The sequence below is a fragment of the Panthera tigris genome, chromosome F3 (assembly GCF_018350195.1).
Source record: "Panthera tigris isolate Pti1 chromosome F3, P.tigris_Pti1_mat1.1, whole genome shotgun sequence".
NCBI lineage: Eukaryota > Metazoa > Chordata > Mammalia > Carnivora > Felidae > Panthera > Panthera tigris.
In genome coordinates this window covers 34,338,506-34,358,112 of record NC_056678.1, presented here as the reverse complement: position 1 = coordinate 34,358,112, position 19,607 = coordinate 34,338,506, and the positions used below count along the sequence as shown (strand labels likewise).

At 46.3% G+C, this 19,607-nt stretch overlaps 1 long non-coding RNA gene across 1 annotated transcript; it reads left to right on the top strand.

Annotated features, from left to right (window-relative positions):
* The first annotated feature begins 508 nt into the window (after positions 1–508).
* Positions 509–4,462, top strand: LOC122235853. The gene is made up of 2 exons (XR_006213940.1): positions 509–765; positions 4,015–4,462. It is a non-coding gene; the product is annotated as an uncharacterized LOC122235853 (long non-coding RNA).
* The last annotated feature ends 15,145 nt before the right edge of the window (positions 4,463–19,607 follow it).

The window sequence follows — 19,607 nt, the reverse complement described above, 5'->3', positions numbered from 1 at the left end:
GAGGCTAACAACGTAAGTTTGTCTGAGCCATCACTGTGCTCAATGCTTAGCCTCTAACTAAACCCTGGTTCTGTAATACAGCCTGGGAATCCACTAGAATAAACGTGGGCCTGACATATGGTCAGTCTCCCCGCTATGCCTAGGGACGTCATCCAGGAGTGGCACATGATGTTTCAAGAAGCCAGGTTGCATCAGCCCTGCCTTTCGCGGTGCTACCTCCCTTGGAGAAGATTGGCAGAATGTTCTTCAATCCAGAAAGGCCGCTCGGAAAGATTTTCATCTGGCCTAAATGAGAAATACTTCTCAGAGCTGTGTGGGCTTCTCCAAACATACCTAGAAACTAACAGATTTCATGCTCACTTCTATCACCCAGTAAGAAATCATGGGTCACCAAACCATAAATCGGCAGTTAATGGATTTTCGTCTACATGCTCTGGCCTTTGGTATCATCTTTAATTTGGTTTTAATTTGTGTTGATCTCCCCTTGCTTCTTTGATCTCCCAGCATCTTCAGATTAGAGGATGCTGCAGTGACCACCTCCCCCCAGTCCTAGACGATCTGGAGGGAAGGAAGGACACATGACTTTTCAAACACCATCTGCTACAAGTGGATGGCAGAGTCTACGAAGAAGAAACGATATGTGTTTAGAGGTGGGGGTGAGGAAGAAGCAGACTGAGAGCAGGCTGGATCTTCTTACGCCAACTCAACACAGGAGGAATCTGTCCCGCGATTCATGTGATGTTGGCCTCTAGAGAAGAACACTGGGTGAGTGGTTAGAAACATAAAAATCAGAGCTGGGGAAGCCTTCTGATTAAAATGGGCGGCCAGGTGACCTGAGTGTGGCATCAGCTGAAAAATTCATCTCCAGTCCCCGGCCTATTAAAGACCAAGGGTGGAAATTAACCTCACTTAGCACAATGATTAAGCTGCTGTCAATGGAGCCCTTTTCCACTAGTGCTAAAAACTTACTGATTTTTCTTTTCTTTAATTGGATTAAAATGAAGGAAACCCAAGACCTCGGGGGAAGGAAAGCTGAGCAGAAACCATACACTCTAGGGGCTCCGGGCTCCAACAATCATGCCGTTTCAGGTGTCAGAGGGCTGTGTGCGCCTTTGATGCCCAGGCTCAGCAAGCTGGGTACCTGAGTCTCAGTACTAGAAGCCAAACTCTGCTAGCCTGTGGTCCGAAATGGACTTGTTTCAAACCCTAGTGACCACCAGAACCAGAGAGAGAAGTTAGGGTGTCCTTCGGGACAGGTAGTTTCAGCCTATCGCTAAAAGACTTACGACATTAAGTCTTTAGACATTAGGTACCTCTGGCTAGCGATGAGCACCCAACCACATTTGTCTTCTCACTGGCTTCAGGCCTTCCCACATCTCTCTCGTTTCTGGAGAAGGCCTCTATTTTGCTTTCATTACCCTGTCTTGGGGTGAGAGTCCTGAAGAGGACCCCCTGTGCCAACACAAGCCTATATAGTATCTCTGAGTCAACCAGAAAAGGTGCCCATCTAGGTGGACATAGTCGCTTGTCCATACTGTTTATTGACCATGTTTGTGCAGAGAGAACAGTGGCCCTTCATGAGAGTGACGATGGGGGTAGGGGGGATCAGACACAACCCTGACGGAGCACTCTTTGGTAAGCAGAAGGCAAGCTGGATTCCAGCCGTCCCTTCCTGCCTCAGTTGGGTGTCCTGGGGGAGGGAACAATCGGCATAACCCTAAGGGGCGGCCCTCATGACAACCCAGGAAGCAAGGGAACAGAATAGGATGCCTCAAGACAAGGCACCAGGGCTACAAGTGAAGGAGGAAGTGTCCTTTACTTTTTAAAAAAAAGTTTATTTATTTTGAGACAGAGAGGGAGAGAGCAAATGCTTCTCTCTGTCTCTCGCTCTGTCTCTCTCTGTCTCTGTCCATCTGTCTCTCAAATGGTGAATTTATTGCAGAATAGAAACTAATTGTTCTCCTCTTCCTAAGCATTTTTCCTTCCTGCATGTTGCCTCTTCTTTAATATCCTAAAAAAGCATTACCACGCGAGTAGGTTTCAGCCAGCATAATCGGGAGCCCTTTCTGGGGTTTGCCAGATGCTAATCCCATACTCGTGAGCACCAGTTAAAAATTTAAAGCTGTTGTTCATCTCCCTCAACCTCCACCCATCTGCACGCCTCCCTTCTTCTGTGGGAATACAAGTCTTAGTATGGAAACTGGATCTGGGGAGTCCCTCCTGAGCGTTCCTCAGTGCCTTTTTTGAGCTGACTTAGCCTGTGTCATCACCTGGGATGAGTTCTCTGTGTATTTCTTCTGTCCCTACCCACCTGAGGACACAGGCCAGTCAGGGCCCTTCTCCAGCACTGGCAACATCCCCTTAGCTAATGTGGATTCAACAAACTACAGTCTCTGGGCTGAGTCTGGGCTGCTGCCTGTTTATCTCTCTCTCTGTCTTTCTCTCTGCCCCTTTCCCCCACTCATGCACTCTCTCAATCTCTCTAAAATTAAAAAAAAAAATTGTATACAATTCAAATTTCACTGGCAGAGCAGAACAATCACAACAGCGATGTGATTATTTACAGCCCCAATTATTTACTCTCTGGCCTTTTCTGGCGAAAAGTTTGCCAACCCTGAGCCAACTAACTGAGCTCTGGGTCATGGAGGGAGAACCCTACCAGGCTTGTTTTCTAGGCTCGGTCGGCCCTCGGAAAGCAATAAACCAGGAATACGAATCCCACTGGAGCCTGGGGTAGGAGATCAGCCTGAAATGGGATAGGAATTTCTGCACATAAGTTCTAGAAATGCAGTGTTGGTGGGCACATGACAGATGCAACCCTCTCCCTCCCCAGTCCAGGGTCTTTGATTCATGGGACTGTGGTTGCACCCCATGTCTCCTCTGTAGGTCAGGTTGTCAAAGAGGCTTCTACGGCCAATGGCAATGCGGCGTGTCTGGATTAAGACTCTGTTAGTGATTAGTTCATTCCTGATTACTGTGAAATATTCAGGACCCATTTGCTCTTATAAGTCAAACAAAACCCACAAGGAAAACAGCTAATCATTACAAGAATACCATTTCCCTCCTTATGTCTGCCTCGTCCCTATCTAACTCCAAATGAGCCTTTGGTTGCTGAGTGCAATTCAATGACTGACTCCTGCGGGTCTCAATCTTGGCTATGGAGCACATTTTTGGGGGGGTGGGGGTGGGGTGAGGGGTGGAGCTTTAAAAAAATACAGATGCCTAGGCCTCACTCATAAGAGATTCTGGTTCTGTGGTCCTCCGTGGAGACCGGTCATTTGCATATTCGAAGACTGAGAACTGTTTTCCTTAGAGGTGTCAGAAAGGTCCAGAAGAAACATACCCTGCCCCTTTCGTTCCTCTATCCTCTGCTTTGGTTCTATTCCATTAGTGCATTGAGGGTGCCTTGAGAACTTACTAGAAGTCAGGCCCTGTGCTAGGTCACACGGGCACCAAGGTCAATAAGACACTGCTCCTGCCTCTTGAGAACCTATAGTCCGAGCAGGGGTGGGCGGGGCGGTGGGGGGTCAGGGCCCACCTGAACACTCGCCCGTTAGGTGCTCTGTTGGGTCATGCTGCCAGTGCCATGAGAAGCCAAACTGGGGTTGCCCCAGGTGCTGTGACCCACGGCAGAGGGCCTGTGCCTACTTTTTAAACCCACATTCACCCAGATGAGCTCTCAACTGGTTGGGCTGCTCCGTCATGCTGCCCCTCTCCGGAGATCTGTCACCTCTCCTACGGCCGGGCTCACAGGGACGCCTGTAATTCTAGGGAAGAGGGATGGTTTAGGGAGACCGGCGAGCTCCCCCTCCAAACGGAAAGAGTCCCCTCTGCCTCACCCTGCCCCGCATGCAAGGGGCCGGAAGGGACGATGAGGTCTGCACGCAGCTGTCGATTCAGCTGATGATGCACGAGCGCTGGTGTGGTTTTCCATGGACGGGCGATATTGGCCCCATGGCGATCAGCTGGGGATGATACATACTTTCTTCTTTTCTTTTCTCTTTTTGTTATCAGTAAACGAAGCAGATGCGCTGCCAGGGTGACACAGAGAGGGACGAGATGTGGACTGACAAGGTGCCCGAATATATATTTTTCTGAACTATGATGAATTTTTTTTTTCCGCGGAGCCAGTATTCTGACCACTGTCCCACGTTGACACTTTTATTATCTGTAGCTCAATTTCATGGAGCAGATTTGGTTTTCTTTTCCGATCGCAAGATTCTTTCAAAACAAATCGGCCTCACTCTCTGGTGGTAGCTTCGTTTTGTTCCTCTTCCTGGGAGGACGTTCCTTGAGGACAGAATTCATGTAGCTCTGTGTAGAATAAAATCATTCATTTTTTTTTTTCCCATGAAGCCTCTTTTTTCATTCCCCTTGCTTCCACAAATAACCCAGGCCTTCTTCTTTTTTTTTTATTATGAGAATATCAAAAGTAAATAAATAAAAGGTGATATTTATTGAACACAACTCTGTAACAGGCACCTTCCGTTTGGCTCTCGACACATAATGGCTTTTGTTCATCACAGCAGCCCTATCAGGACAGTGTTCATATTATCTTCATCATACAAAGCAACAAAGGCAGACCCAGAGAGATCTAGGAAGTACCTTGCCCAAGATCATAAGTTCATAAATGGCAGACTCAGGATTCAAACTCCAGTCCTTCTGGCTCCCAAGCCTGCACTCCTAACCTCCTTCGGACACTAGTCCTCCAGATATAACCTTAGCTTTACTCCTTGGACACTGAAAGCATCTAACACAAAAGGGGACAGAGGAGGAGTTGTGCCTATGGTCTCCTTACATTGTGCTTTTCCTCAGAATTCGTAACGGAGGGAATTGCGATTGGTCATGGGGACAAGGACACACCACACAGCTCAGGATGAAGCTACTGAGGCTCCCTCCCTGAAGACCCCGTGATGCCTCCAGCTTGGGTCTTATTTGGTGGGGGGAGGGGGGGCACGTGATAGCCCCACTGCCTGCAATCTGTCTAGTTAGGACGACAATGTGAATTTGATAAACTCTTCAACTGGCTTTATTGGCTATACATACTTGGCGATGGCTTATGGAGAGGAATAGGAAGCTTTTATCAACACAAAGACACTCAACCTCATTAGGTCTGTAGCTGTGATCAATTCATTATGTGCTCTCACCTGAAATTAAAAGCTGTGAGTTATCAAAGCAAGGGTGAGGACGAAGATATAGGATAGTACCTCTGAGATTCCATTAAATAGCCAAGAATATCCCATCAATTTCTCCAGGGAGGACTTCCTCTTTCCCCCCACTTCCCCCTCGTGGCTTTGCTTACTCACATTCTAGCAAGTTACAGCCTGGACACTGCTTACCTGTCTCTGTCACACAAGCTTATTAAAAGTAGTGCTGAACTTCCAGGCACTCGCTGCCCAATCATCGTCCGTGGAGCTCGGACAATGGTTAATCGCCGAGACAAGGGAAGGAAGAGGTGCCAGACCACCTACATGACCGACCTCAAATGGTACCTCCCTCCACCTAAGCCACTTAGCCTCATTTACTCCACGCATCCATTCATTTACCCACCAAACCTTTATTCAGTTCAACGTACACTGAACATCTCCTGTAGGCCGGGCTCTTCGCTAGGCATACAAAGTAGATAAGAAATGGTCCCTACGCTCAACATGCTCACAGTTGAGTGGAGTTGACAAGCAATCAAAAAACTGTTATAATTCAATGTGGTTAGGGCCATATAGAACACTCTGGGAGCTCCTGGCAGGAAGGTGAAGTGTCAGTAGGGCATCCTAGGTAGAAAGAATGAGCTGTGCAGGAGTGCCTGGGTGGCTCAGTTGGTTAAGCGTTCAACTTCTGTTCAGGTCGTGATCTCATGGTTCCTGAGTTCGAGCCCCGTGGTGGGCTCTGTGCTGACAACTTGGATCTTGGAGCCTGCTTTGGATTCTGTCTGTCTGTCTGTGTCTCTCTCTCCCCTCCCCCACTTTCACTCTGTCTCTCTCAGCTTCTCTCAAAAATAAATAAACACTAAAGGAAAAATTTTAAAAAGAATTATCTGTGTAAAGACTTACAAAAATGAGAGAAAACAAACACAAAGGGGCAGAAAGTCCCTATTTTTTGCTATTTTAAACGCTCATTTTCTTCTAGTATCTGGCAGCCTAACACTTCTTTCCGAGGTCCTAGGGGCGAATTTTGATTTGTTTAAGTCAATCCCATTTTCCACTGCTAGTGATCAGTCAAGGAAGGTATGGGTAAGAGACGATGTCCTGGTCAATGATGAGAAGTCTACTGTGGCTTCTGGGGATGTTTTTCACACTTGTAAAAAGAATTGCAGACAGTGACAAGCCCCTTTAGCCTTTGAACTTTATTGCGTGAGGATATGATGCTAAGAGCTTCTGGAGCCATTTTTCAGATCTGAGAGGGGATTCCAAGAAAATTGCAGAGAAGCTGACACAAAGCCCAGACATCACTGAGCTGCTAAATTAACCAACTTTGGCACCATTTATTTGATATGGGGGATAATAAATGTCCTTATTAGTAGACAAGTTTTAATTGGTTTTTCTGTTACTTGCAGCCTGTAGAGCCCTACTTGACGGAGCAGGTGTGAGAAACCACCCCATAGGACACTACCGACACACACACACACACACACACATACACACGCACGCACACTCACTCTTACCTCACTGTCTTTGCCACCGCAGATGCCTCCCTACCAACTCCACGTCCTACACATTCCATCAGACCCACCTCAAATGTCACCTCCCTCCATGCAAACCAGTATGATTCTCCTTCCTATCTGATTTCATACCCTTTTATAGAAGGCAATGGACACATTCTTGCTTTGCAATGATTTCTGTGCTGATCTGCGTCCTACTACTAGATTGGAAGCTCTCTGAGGATAGAGACAACGTCTTATACTTTTTTTTTTTTGCAACCCCCGAAGTGCTTTTCCAGTGTCTGACCCCAGTAGATGCTCGAGGAATTAAATGGGTTGGAAGGGGGACCTGGGAGAAGTGAGATATAAGCAGAGGAAAAGCTGCAGAATGGTGAAATACAAACTTACAGGGAGACCCATCTAAGCAGAGGCATAAGGCCTGGGAACCTCTAATATCAGGGCATGGGGAATTGTCATGTTTAGACAGGCATGTTGAATGGCACCTGGGTGAAACACTTGGTTAAGCATCTGACTCTAGATTTTGGCTCAGGTCATGATCTCATAGTTCATGAGTTCAAGTCCCACATCATGCTCCGTGCTGATAGTGCAGAGGCTGTTTGGGATTCTCTCCTTGTTTCTCAACCCCTCCCCTGCTGGCTCTCCCTTCTCTCTCCCTTTCTCTCAAAGTAAATAAATAAAATTAAAAAAAATAAAATAAAAAGAAGGCCATGTCACGTGGCACCTTAGGTTAGAGCTGTGAAAGGTTTCTGGACCCAATTTCACTGTGTGTGTGTGTGTGTGTGTGTGTGTGTGTGTGTGTGCACGCACACTTAGACTTATGTGTAGGCTTTCCCACAGCAACAAGCAATTCTCCACACCAACAGGACATCCTACAATTCAACTCAACACTGAAGAACGCTACCTGGAGATAGTTGCAGACTCCATAGGCTAAGGGTTTAGTCCCTTGAGACTGCATCACCTTCACCTCACTTCGGATGCCTGTCACAAGCCCAGGTTGTCACCTGTGCTTCTGATCAACTGGCTATAAATCAGAGGTTCCCAGGACTTCCTCTTCAGGTTCAATTAATTTTCTAGAGCGGCTCACAGGACTCAGAGAAACAATTTACTTACTAGATGACCTGTTTATTATAAAAGGCTATTATCCAGGAACAGCCAGATGGAAGAGAAGCACAGGGCAAGGTATGTGGGGGAGGCACGCAGCTGTCATACTCTCAAAGCATGCCATTCTCCCCAAATCTTTATGTGTTCACCAACCTGGAAGCCCTCTAAGTCCCCTGTTTTGGGGTTTTTATAAAGGCTTAATTCTATACGCATGATTGATGAACTCACTGTCCATTGGTGATTGATCCAACCATCACCCCCTCCCCCCTCCCTAGAAATCAGGGGGTGGGACTGAAATGTCCAACATTCTGTTAATGGCTGGTTCTCTGGCAACCAGTCCCACCCTTAGGTGTTTTGCAAAAGTCACCTTCATTAACATAAACTGGGTTGTTTGTGGAAAGGAGCGTGGTATGAACATCAAGACACCCAGTTCACCTTTTTGGCTATGGAGTGGTTTCAGGATCTGAGGACAAGAGACCAAATATCATAATGAAACCAGCCCCCATTGCTCCTCATGAAATTCCAAGGAACTGGGATCCAGAAACTGTGGAAGAAGACCAAAGATATCTGATAAAAGTATTTTGGTTATCTGAGTGACCAAATACACACACACACACACACACACACACACACACACACACACATATTTCTTATAAATCACAATATTGTAGGCTGATGGCACCACGTTGGGTCCAAGTGGACAGCTGAGGATGAGGGAACTCTGAAGCCGAAAAAATAAGAAGCACAGAGATAAATCCATACGTATAAACTTACAGCTCATCTCCAATAATGTCTTTGCACCTCAATAATGTAGGCAAGAGGGCCTGACTTTGAAATCAGGAATGGTCGCTCTGATGCATACCTAACAGGTAAGATGGTGGGCGAATAGAAGCATCGCTCATTGCCAGGTTCTGCTCAACAGGCCTTGGGTGCTATGACATCACCTTACAACAGCTGCCCGGAGAGAGGAGCAGCTCCTCTCCTGGTTCATGCTACTGTGGCTTTCAAAATTCAAGAAGGTGTGGGAGCTGCAAAGAAAGTGGTAAAATATATTTGCAACTGAGCGAATTTCAGAACTTCTTGTGACTCTCGAGGCTGCTGGGGAGTGGGCCAGACATGACACAAGGGTAGGTGTGGAAGATGCTGCTTCTAGGATCTGAGCTGGACATGAAAAAAATGAGGATGTGAGAGGTTTGAGTTTTATTTTGGGTGGAAAAATGAGAAAGCAAAACTTCTTATTCCAGAGCTTGAAATATAAGAGAGGCGCTGGGGTGTGGGTACTGAGAAACTTTTGGCTGGTGGATCCTTTTATTCTGGGTAGACCAGAGAGTTCGTGTGCATCCTTTCTTTTTACATTTGTCATTTTCTCCTTTGTTTTCCTTCTGTCTCTCCTCCTTTTCTCCTCTCTCCCTTCCCAAAATGCATGGCTCCTATATCTGTGAGGCAGTGCAGTGGCCTCAACTGGACGAATTAGTGGCCCAGTCAATTTATGTCTGCATCCACTTATAAGAAAGTTCGTGTGGGAGCCAGCTCAGAGTTGCGGAAGTAGGCTAGGGGGTGTCCAAATTGAAAACTCAGTTTGGCCTCTCAAAGTATGCCTCGTTTATGCTAGCACTTTCCATGATGTATTTGGCTCTTGGTGGCGAATATCTGTGTCTTTGCTGGACGGATGGACGTGCCAATAGACAGACCTGATGAAAGACCACAGAAAATGATGGCTAAGTAAAATGTGTAATATGGGAAATAACAATCTTGTGCTCTCCTACAAAGAACTGGGTGACAGCCCTCCTTATTTTATAAAGCCCACAGGATTAGAAGTCAAATTCGAGTCTAACTGCTCAGACGTAGCCCTTGGCTGAGCGTGTCACTTCTCCTCCCTGGACCTCATCCTCTTTACCTATAAAGTGAAGGCACTGGACCGAACGATCCTTCAAATCCCTTCCAGGCATTTTACATGGTATTTCTGTGATTCCTAACTACATACTCTTAGGCTTACAAGGTCATAATGACTGCAGGCAACATTAAAACCCTCATAGTGTACGTGTTTCCTCCAGGGAACCTGGGCCCCTGGTGATTCATGGAGAACCCACAGGCTCTAGATATTCTGGGCCACAGAGAAGGACTCTGCTGCCCCTTGACCCAGGCTGAGGTGAAGCTCCGTATGAGTTTTTTTTATAAAGAGAAATGTTTTATCTGCTAGGCATGTAGCCAGTCAGTGATGTTGAGTGGCCTTAACTTTGTGCTGATACCCTGAAACCCAGGGGTCAAATCGGAGCCATACGTCAAAATGTCGCACGATCCTTAAGCTGTCATTAATTTTTTTTTTGCCATGTTTAGAAAACTGGCCATTGCCCTTCCAAATACCTTGCCCCATCTGCTACTCTCACCCCCATAACTGCATCCAAAGGATGCCTCTATCATGTATCCATCCCAGCTCATCTCCTTTTCACTCCACAGCACATTCCACCTCTCTTTTCCTCAAATTCTCAGCTTCCTGTGTTCCATGGAATTGAATCTAAGTGGAGTTCTGCTCACTCGATTATCTAGTTGTCATCCAGCCTGCAATCCGGGTCTGATTGCATAATGTTCCGGGTTTGCAAGCCAGTGCTGCTTTGTGACTGTAGCTTGTTTACGTTTCATATGAAACACGCGTATACACAAGCATCAAGCAATTCACGTTGTGTTTATTTTAAGTGCCGATGTAAACCCACAACTAAAAACCAATAGTTGGCTTGAGCCTGAACCAGGAACCCAGCTCCAAGGTGCATCCAGAAAGTAGCCTTGCCTCTGCCTTCAGCATCTGGGACAATCCTCTCCTCTCCCTCAGAGCCCAGAAACCACAAACGACCATTGCCATCCGGGGACGGGAAGGGACAACAACTTCTCCGGGGCCTACTTGTCTGCACACAAAGCCCATCATTCTCGGCTACAATATTTGTCCAAGGGCCAAAAAGAGCAAAGAGGAACAAACTGGCAACTCCCATCTGCAGCACACTCTACAATTTGCAAAGTACTTTCACAGGGCTTGTCTTTGGGAGGTGTTATTCCCACCCTGTAAGGGTACACAGACGATCTCCTTTGTGTGGGGAGGAAACCACGGCCCGGAGAGTTTAACTCATTTTTTCAAGGTTTCCTAGTTATTGAACGATGAATTCGGAATTTAAGCCCATAGTTGCCTCCATGGGGGTGGAGGTTGGAGCGGGGGGCGGTGAGTCCATGGAATTTCCATGGTATAGAAATGCTGTGATAAAGAAATATGGACTTTAGGAGAGACTGATGATCATTTTACCTGGATTTATTGAACTAAATATTAGTATGCCATAGAGATCAATGATCCTAAGAAGTCTACTATGATTGGTAATTAGAGGCTACAACATATAAGCTTTCTTTTATTTATCCAATTATTCAACAAATACTTTTAGAATCCACTTTCACTTCAAGGTTTCATGCCAGTTGTGTGTGTGTGTGTGTGTGTGTGTGTGTGTGTGTGTGTGTATGCGTGCACACACACACTCCTACACACCTCCCTATTTGTCCACACGTGTGCTACTGTTCTGTTTCCACCTCTAGTGGGCCTTTGTTCCAGCCAAGACCTCATAAAACCTTTCCAAGTTACTGCTCAAGGAGTGCTCTACCAAGGGCTACGAGGAAGTAGCTTAAAGGGTCTTCAAGACCCCTGAGTAAGGAGATTCCAGGACTGGATGGTACCATCACCTCCTTAAGTGTCCCCCTTCACCTCTCCCTGGGAGCAGCGCTCTTAGATTTCATTATCTGCAAACAAGGGCATTCCCCACCACCCCTCCAACCCCAGCCCCTGCTCACTGTTTCATAGATTACAAGCCTGTCTTTGAGGCTGCAATACTAGTTGGTGGGTTCAAGGTATAATTCAGACTCTAAAGCCGCCAGTCAGCACTGGGCCTCGGGAGGAAGGGTGAAACAAGACCAAGCAGCCAGGGAGGAGGAGTTCGGTGGGGGCGGAGGTGGGGAGAACAGGGCCTTCGATTCCGCTTTGTGCCTCAAGGAAGGTCAAAGACAGACCATTGTGCTTGCTCAGTGGCTTTGCTTTGGCTTGGTTCTTTTCGCAAATGCCTGACTGCCCGTGGGCAGAAGGGGTTGCTTCCTTGTTTGGGTCGTGTCTTCTTTGCGTTCTCAACAGCACCCATCTACAAAGAAGTGAAGAATAGTTTGTTGTCCTCGTCATGTCGTTGTTGTTGTTTTCAAAAAAAAAGAAGAAGGTTCTTTTGTTTCCTTTCTGGTTCTCTGCAGCTAGGAAACGGCCCTCGTGAAGAAGGATTTTTCAAGAAATGCCACATAATCCAAAGATAGGTCGGTCTACTTATCTCTGGCCCCACCAACTTTATGATCTAGGTTCTTTCCAGCATCTTGCCCACCACCAAAGAGCCACCTCAAACCTGGGTTCTAGAAAACCCATAAGCAGTCACCCTCATTAGGGGGGGTTGCTGTCCAGCACCACCGTAATTTATTTTTTAATTATAATGGGTAGAAACTTGGGTTTCTGAGCTTTCGCTGATGCTGCTAATTCTTGGCAGCCACAAGGGAGAATTGGCAGGTTCAGTAACCCAAAGACAGGCGCTACGAAGATCTCTCCTCAGAATAGCACCAAAGAAGCAAATGATTTGTGATACTCAGAAGTAGTTGTGACTACTCAACTAGTTCAGGATTTACGTTGGGATTATTTCGTAAACAGATCATCGCAGAAGAAAGTCTCAAAGGGAGAATAAGTGGGAAATAAGGGAAGGTGTCGCTCAACGGTGCCTGCCCAAACCCCAGGGCTGGGCTGAGTCCATGCGACCTTGACAGAGCATCAAGGCATGGCATTGGATGGTGAGTTTAGGTCCATTAGAGCAAACGACATGTGGTTTTCGTGTTGCAACGGATTTACTAGACGCTGTCTATTTGGTGTGGCTCGCTAGATGGAATTTTAAACTTAAAAAATGGAAAACAAATCAATTATTAACAAAGAGTCTGACATATTGGTAGTACCAGCCATCCAACCTCACATACGGGTGGTTGAAACTCTCAGATGTTGGATTATAACACCTACTGGTGAAGTCTGGGATCGCATCGCATCATGGATTTTATTCTTTCGTGTAGTCAATATGTGCACTCAACATTTCGTAAGCAACTACTACGTGCCTGACACTCTTCTGAGGCTACATGGTAAATAAGGATTGACATATTTCCTATTCTAACGGAAAGCACATCAATTGAAGAGAGACAGATAATAGCCAAATAAATAGGATTATTTCAGATAGTGGTAAATGCTATAAAAATGACAAAACTTGGCAATGTAATGGTAAAAACAGCCATGGGGTCAAGTGTGAGACTCCTTTATCTTGGGTAGTTCGGGAAGATCTGACATTTGAACTGAGACATTTGAATTGAGACCAAGCTAAGAAAAGGTGAACCATATAGAGACTGACAGGAACAACATTTCAGGAAGACGGGAGCATCAGATGCAAAGGCCCTTCAATGGGAACTCATGCGATGTGTTTGAGAAGAGAGAGGTGGCTGGGGGGACCGAGGAGGAGAAAGCCTGAGGGACTGGTATAAGACAAGACCAAATTAGGGGCGCCTGAGTGGCTCAGTCGGTTAAGCAGCTGACTTCTGCTCAGGTCATGATCTCACAGCTCGTGAGTTCGAGCCCCGTGTCCGGCTGTGTGCTGACAGCTCAGAACCTGGAGCCTGCCTCGGATTCTGTGTCTCCTTCTCTCTCTGCCCCTCCCCTGCTCGTGTCCTCTGTCTCTCTCTCCCTCTCAAAAATAAATAAACATTAAAAAAAAAAAGACAAGCCAAATTGGAACTAGGACTTTGGATTTTAAGTGTCTTGGGAAACAAGCAGGTGGTTTTAAGAAAGTGGGAAGATATTATTTCAGGTTCAAGACCATCACTTAGGCTGCTATGGGGAATATACCGGCAAAGCGGAGCAGCCAGGAAGCTGGGCAGCTGAGCAGGCAGAGATGAGGGGTCATTACCAACAGTAGCAAGAGGTCCCTTCCGAGAGAGGTAAGAGGATGTTTTTAAGGATTTCCAAATTATGGAATTATCGCAGGTGTTACCACTGTATTATTTCTGAATTGGGAAATTAATACTCAAATTAAGTACTTTCCTAACAGTGAATACTTAGCATCAAACTCAACTCTGTCATCAACATCCCCCCATAAACTGACCCCCAATTCTTTCCCAAAGTAGGTATGTTTTGTCCATAGTACAGCGATTAAGAGTTTAAACTCAAAAATCAAATAGGCCTGCTTTCTTTTGAGAGGGAGGGAGAGAGAGAGAGACAGACAGACAGACAGACAGAGAGAACGCACGCATGGGAGGGAAGGAGGGGCAGAGAGAGAGGGAGAAAAGAGAATCCCATGCAGGCTCCATGCTGCTAGCACAGAGCCTGATGTGGGACTTGATCCCACGAACCACCTGAGCCGAAATCAAGTGTGGTTGCTTAACCGACCGAGCCACCCAAGCACCTCCAAATGGGTCTGTTTTCAAATTTTGGCGATGTCCTGAGATGTTTGACAAATCATTACATTTCCTGATTTGCAATTTTATTAGCTGAAAATGGGATTAATGAAAGTACCAACCTCACCGTTGTCGTGGGGCTTAACTGAGGTCACATATGCAGACAGCCTGGTCACAGACACATTACAAGTTCTTAATGCATATTAACTGATATTGGTTTTAATACTTCTTCCAGGTGGAGAGAGATGCCTTGCTCCTATAGTCCGATTTGTAAGACACATACATGTCTTGTCTGACTTGTATCTTCATAGAGAAATCTTAAGATTTCCAGATATGTAGGTTTTCACTTTTTCTCATTTTTAAGTACAATTGACATAATCATCTGTACATATTTAAAGTTTATAACTTTTTTGGGGCGCCTGGGTGGCTTGGTCGGTTAAGCGTCTGACTTCGGCTCAGGTCATGATCTCACGGTCCGTGAGTTCGAGCCCCGTGTCGGGCTCTGTGCTGAGAGCTCAGAGCCTGAAGCCTGTTTCAGATTCTGTGTCTCCCTCTCTCTCTCTGCCCCTCCCGTGTTCATGCTCTGTCTCTCTCTGTCTCAAAAATAAATAAACATTAAAAAAAATTTTAAAAACGTATTAAAGTTTATAACTTTTTTATAATGTAGGTTTTGATGTAAGAATATACTTAGAAAGCCATCACCACGATCAAGATGATGAACATATTTTCTATCCCCCAAAGTTTCTTCGTGTTCTCCTGTGCCACCTCCCTGCTACTCTCTGTCCTCCCCACGCCAGTCCCAGCAACCACTGATCTGCTTCTGTCACTATAGATCGGTTTGCATTTCCTAGAATTGCTAGAAACGGAGTCATACATTCGGTATTTTTTGTTCTTCTGGCTCCTTTTCTCTCAATGCAATTATTTCGAGATTCATCCATGATGTTTCCGTGTCAATAGTCCGCACCACAGCTTGTTTATCTGTAGCTTTTGATGGACATTTGGGGTGTTTCTAGTTTCTGACTGTTACAAATAAAGCTGCTGTGAGCATTCTTGTACAAGTCTTTGTGGGGACATGCGCTTTCCTTTCTCTTAGATAAACACGTAGAAGTCGCTGGCTGGATCTTGTGATCAGCATATGATTAACTTGGTCAGTAAGTGCCAAACTCTTTCCCAAGTGGTTGTATCATTTTCTACTGTCACAGCGCACGGGGGACTTCCTGTGGCCCGGGCACTAGGTCTGGTCAGTCTTCTAGATTTTAGCCCTTCTACCGGGTATGTAATGGCTTCCCATTGTGCTTTTAATTTGCAGTTTCGTAATGACGAATGACGTTAATTAAGCATCTTTGCATGCGCTTACTTCTTCTTCCAAACTCTTGAAATAGTTATTTACCTCCAAATTTCATTGGCTTTTATAGGCTCTAAGGTGGAACAACAGTTTAAGAGGACCTCACATCGCGACGCGTAGGACCCCCACTGCCTCGCCAGGCCCTTGAGGGCTCCTTACAGCACCTCCCTTCGGCAGCATGTTGCCCCACGGATTATGCTCAAGGCACGTTCGTTAATTAATTATTCTTATTTCTACGCCTTCTTCCACGATGGCAGGGACCCTCCCATCTGTCTGTTTCGTTCACCGCTGAATTCCTCTCGCACAGCTCAGGGCCGAGAACACGGTAGGCCTGTGTATAATAAACGTTAATTAGACCAGTGAATGGAGGAACGAAAACTGAATGCTGCATAGGAAGAATGTGATATACAGAGACAACCCAGTCAGTGCCAGCACGGAGGCAAGGATCCAGATTTACAGTCACAGCCAGCCGAGGCCACTCTGCCAGCTTCCTCCTCTGGGCAGACATCTGTGCCACGGCTCCCCCAGACTTTTGTTCCTGTCTGTTTGGCACTGATCCCATTCGGGTGCTCTCCCGGGTGTCCTTGTCTCCACCAGAGAACTGCCTGGTTTCAGGTAAAAATCAACAGCTCCAGGGGCGCCTGGGTGGCTCAGTCGGTTAAGCGTCCGACTTGGGCTCTCAGGTCACGATCTCCCGGCCCATGGGTTCGAGCCCTGCGTCGGGCTCTATGCTGACAGCTCAGAGCCTGGAGCCTGTTTCAGATTCTGTGTCTCCCTCTCTCTCTGGCCCTCCCCCGTTCATGCTCTGTCTCTCTCTGTCTCAAAAATAAATAAACGTTAAAAAAAAAAAATCAACAGCTCCAAATCCCTCCTCATGCAGCCTTACTGTCCCGCTTACCACATTCTGCGTAATTCGTGATGTCAGAAATGCCTTCCATCTCCCGACTGAGAGCTTCTCGAGAATCGGTGGAAGGCGGTCTTATCAACCTTGTGACCCTCGTGGCCCCACTGTGGTATTAGATACAGAAGAACTCAGTAAATATTTATTGAATTAAATTGAATCCTGAGTCCCTCTAAATGATTCAAGATGTCACTGAAATATCCTTCACCACTCCAGAAGGCAGAACACACACACAAAATAGCCTGTGTTCCTGAAACATGAGTGGTTAAGGTTAGACTTAAGGAAACTTTTTTTTTGTTGGGTTAAAAACCCACACATATAATTTTATATTTGGCAGGTTTTGAAAATAGAAGCGTTTGGTCTGAAATGGTTTTGAATTGGTCCAAAGAAGAGACAGGGACACGGATGAGAGGACCTTTAAAAGTTGTTCGAAATGTGTTCAGATGTGTCACTGGGCCCTATTCGTAGGCAACATTCTCCATTAGCTCAAGTTCCAACCCCATGGAGCTGCCCGGGCCTTTAGAGTCCCCTGAGGTTCCTCCTAAGAACCGCGGACCCTGCCGCCCTGTCCCAAAGTTTACAGCCACTGCAGAGCTCAGGAACGGTGGCCTTGCATGGCAGGGAGGAGACAGGAGGCAGGTCTGCCGACCAGAGTTCCCTGGAGGATCCCAAGTAAAACCACCACCCAAGGCACGTCGCCTCCGTCACAACCTGTGCTGTGCAGTGTGGAAGAGGTTTATGGCGGCCTTGCCCCAGAGCCGTAAAGTTTATTCCTGCACATTAGTCCGTCCATTGTCCCCTGCCCTGCTGCCTCTTTCATCTTCTTTAGGTTGGCCTGTCAGGATCCCCTTCCAAAGGCAGACCCCACCGGGGTAGGACAGAGCTGCAGGAGAGGGGGGTCTGCTCTATCAATACCTTCAATAAAGGCACTCATGGGGCACCGACCTCACCCTGGCAGATCTTACATCGCTCATTATCTGTTGTGCTATGAGAGTCTAAATAATCTTGGTTCCCCTGCCTGTGCCCTGACTCTGAGGGTACTCTGAACGAACAAGAGGTAGGATAAATGCTAACAAAAGGAAACGTCCTCTCATTGGATGGCAAGTTGGGGGAGAGGGCGTTTGTGTCTGTATTCACAGTTTTATTTGCACGAGGCCCTGGGTTCCTTCCCAAGTCATGATCCCTGAATCCATAAGGCAATATGTGAATGCATTGAGGGAATAAGAGAAAGCAATCGTATTCTTACCCATAATATAGGGATAATAGGCCATCTTCTTCATGGCTTTTTTGAGGATTAAAAGAGAAAGGCCAAATAAGAGTTCCACAGAAAGACCAGCACCCAGAAAGGGAGCCATAAATGTCACGTTGAATTGCTATCCACCATAACTATTAGATCCAACGTTCTAGGAAGTCAGTGGGTATGGGGAGAAGGAGAGGGGGGATACAAGAATAGAAGTCTAAATAAGACAACTGAAGACCCAATTCTTGCGGAGAAGCCGTGTAAAGTGGCAAAGAAAATGCCAACATTGAGTGAGAGACAGACCTTCTATGTTATGGGAATGAAAGGCATATCAAGAGTCACCCCCCGCCCACATAGGGGATACACAATACATGTTGGTCCTTTTCTCTTCCTTCCTTCTTTTCACCTCATTGACTTGTTTCTCAACAGGAAATTCTTTCCAAAAGCAATTCATGATTCGTTTATCACTAGGCTCAAATCCCGCCATTGGAGATCCTTTTTCAATCGTGACCATTCTGGTTTCCAATCCCAGTTGTGCTGCTTATGAAGCGTATGGATTTGGGTATGCGACTTGGCCGTATGGAATCTTAGATTCCTCTTCCAACAAAATGAGGCGTTAGCATCTATATCAGAAGGTTATTAGGATAATTGTATGAGATAACGCACAAAAGGACATAGCATACGGTGGCGCTCAAGAAATGGCACCTTGGTCGGTGCCCATACACATGCTCGGGTACAGGAGCGACTGCCAAACAATTACACTGGGTAGAATTTATGCAATTTTTACTAACCAAGAGGAAAAATAAGTTGCTTCATCCAAAACATTGACGAAGTGAGCTGTAAATGAAAGATGTTCACATCCCAGAGGAGGAGTGCCGGGGAGGGCACTCAGCTTTCTGTCTCTATTCCCGAAAATCTCTTTCATTGTCCCTTTGATGAAATGAAAAACATTCCTACCGACTGACTGCAATACGACAGCCTATCCGGCTTGCTTGTGGCTTCTCCCTGAACTCTCGGAGACACTGCACACCCACTCTCCCGTACGTGGCCCTCATTTGGGGTCATTAGGCTCTTCTCTCCACAGCCACACACACACGGGTAGCTTGGGGCAATAGCTTATGACTTCTGAGAAGTGCTAACCTCGGGCCTTATCCGTCTGGTATTTATTTACCACAATGCCTCTGTTTTGTAGATTGCAGTACCTGAAGCTTCCCGCTTAGAATTGAGCAGGTTAAAGCTCTAATGAGAAAATAACACAGAACGATAGTGAATTCCAGGCTGTTTCCAAACTGCTGTGGACTTTTTGTTGTTGTTGTTTTTTGTTCTTTGTGTGTTTGTTCTGAATCGTGAAAGCTGTTTGTGTTGATTGTTCTAAGACAAACAATAGAGTCCGACATGGGAGTAGCTGGAGGCCAGACCCGGTGTGGAATGCATATGGCGACCACCAACCCAACGCCCACAGAACCTGTTTCACCCTGAAGAATAATTATAATTGCAAAAGCTACCTTAATTGTGTTCCCGCTGAAGGCAAGGCTTTAGTCACTTCATCCCTTAGAAGTAAAAGCTGCAGGGTGTTCTGACCCTTATTGATGCTGACCAAGAAGGCTACTCATAACTTGGAAGGAAGGCAAACAGTTCTATCTGAGGAACAGTGATTAAATCCAGTTTGTGCCTACAGAACTGAGGAGCAGTCCTATAAGAAGGGGCTGTCTTGTCACTCTGCTTGACTCCAATCCTTCCATTTAGGCCTCAGAATGTTCTGGTTTTTTCCCTTCTGTGTAGTCTGTCTCCGCATTTGCCCATGTCCTTGCCCAGTCGGAAAGCTATCTGCTAACCTGGACTGATTGCCCTGGATTCTACACCTTGCCTGCTCCCTCTTGGC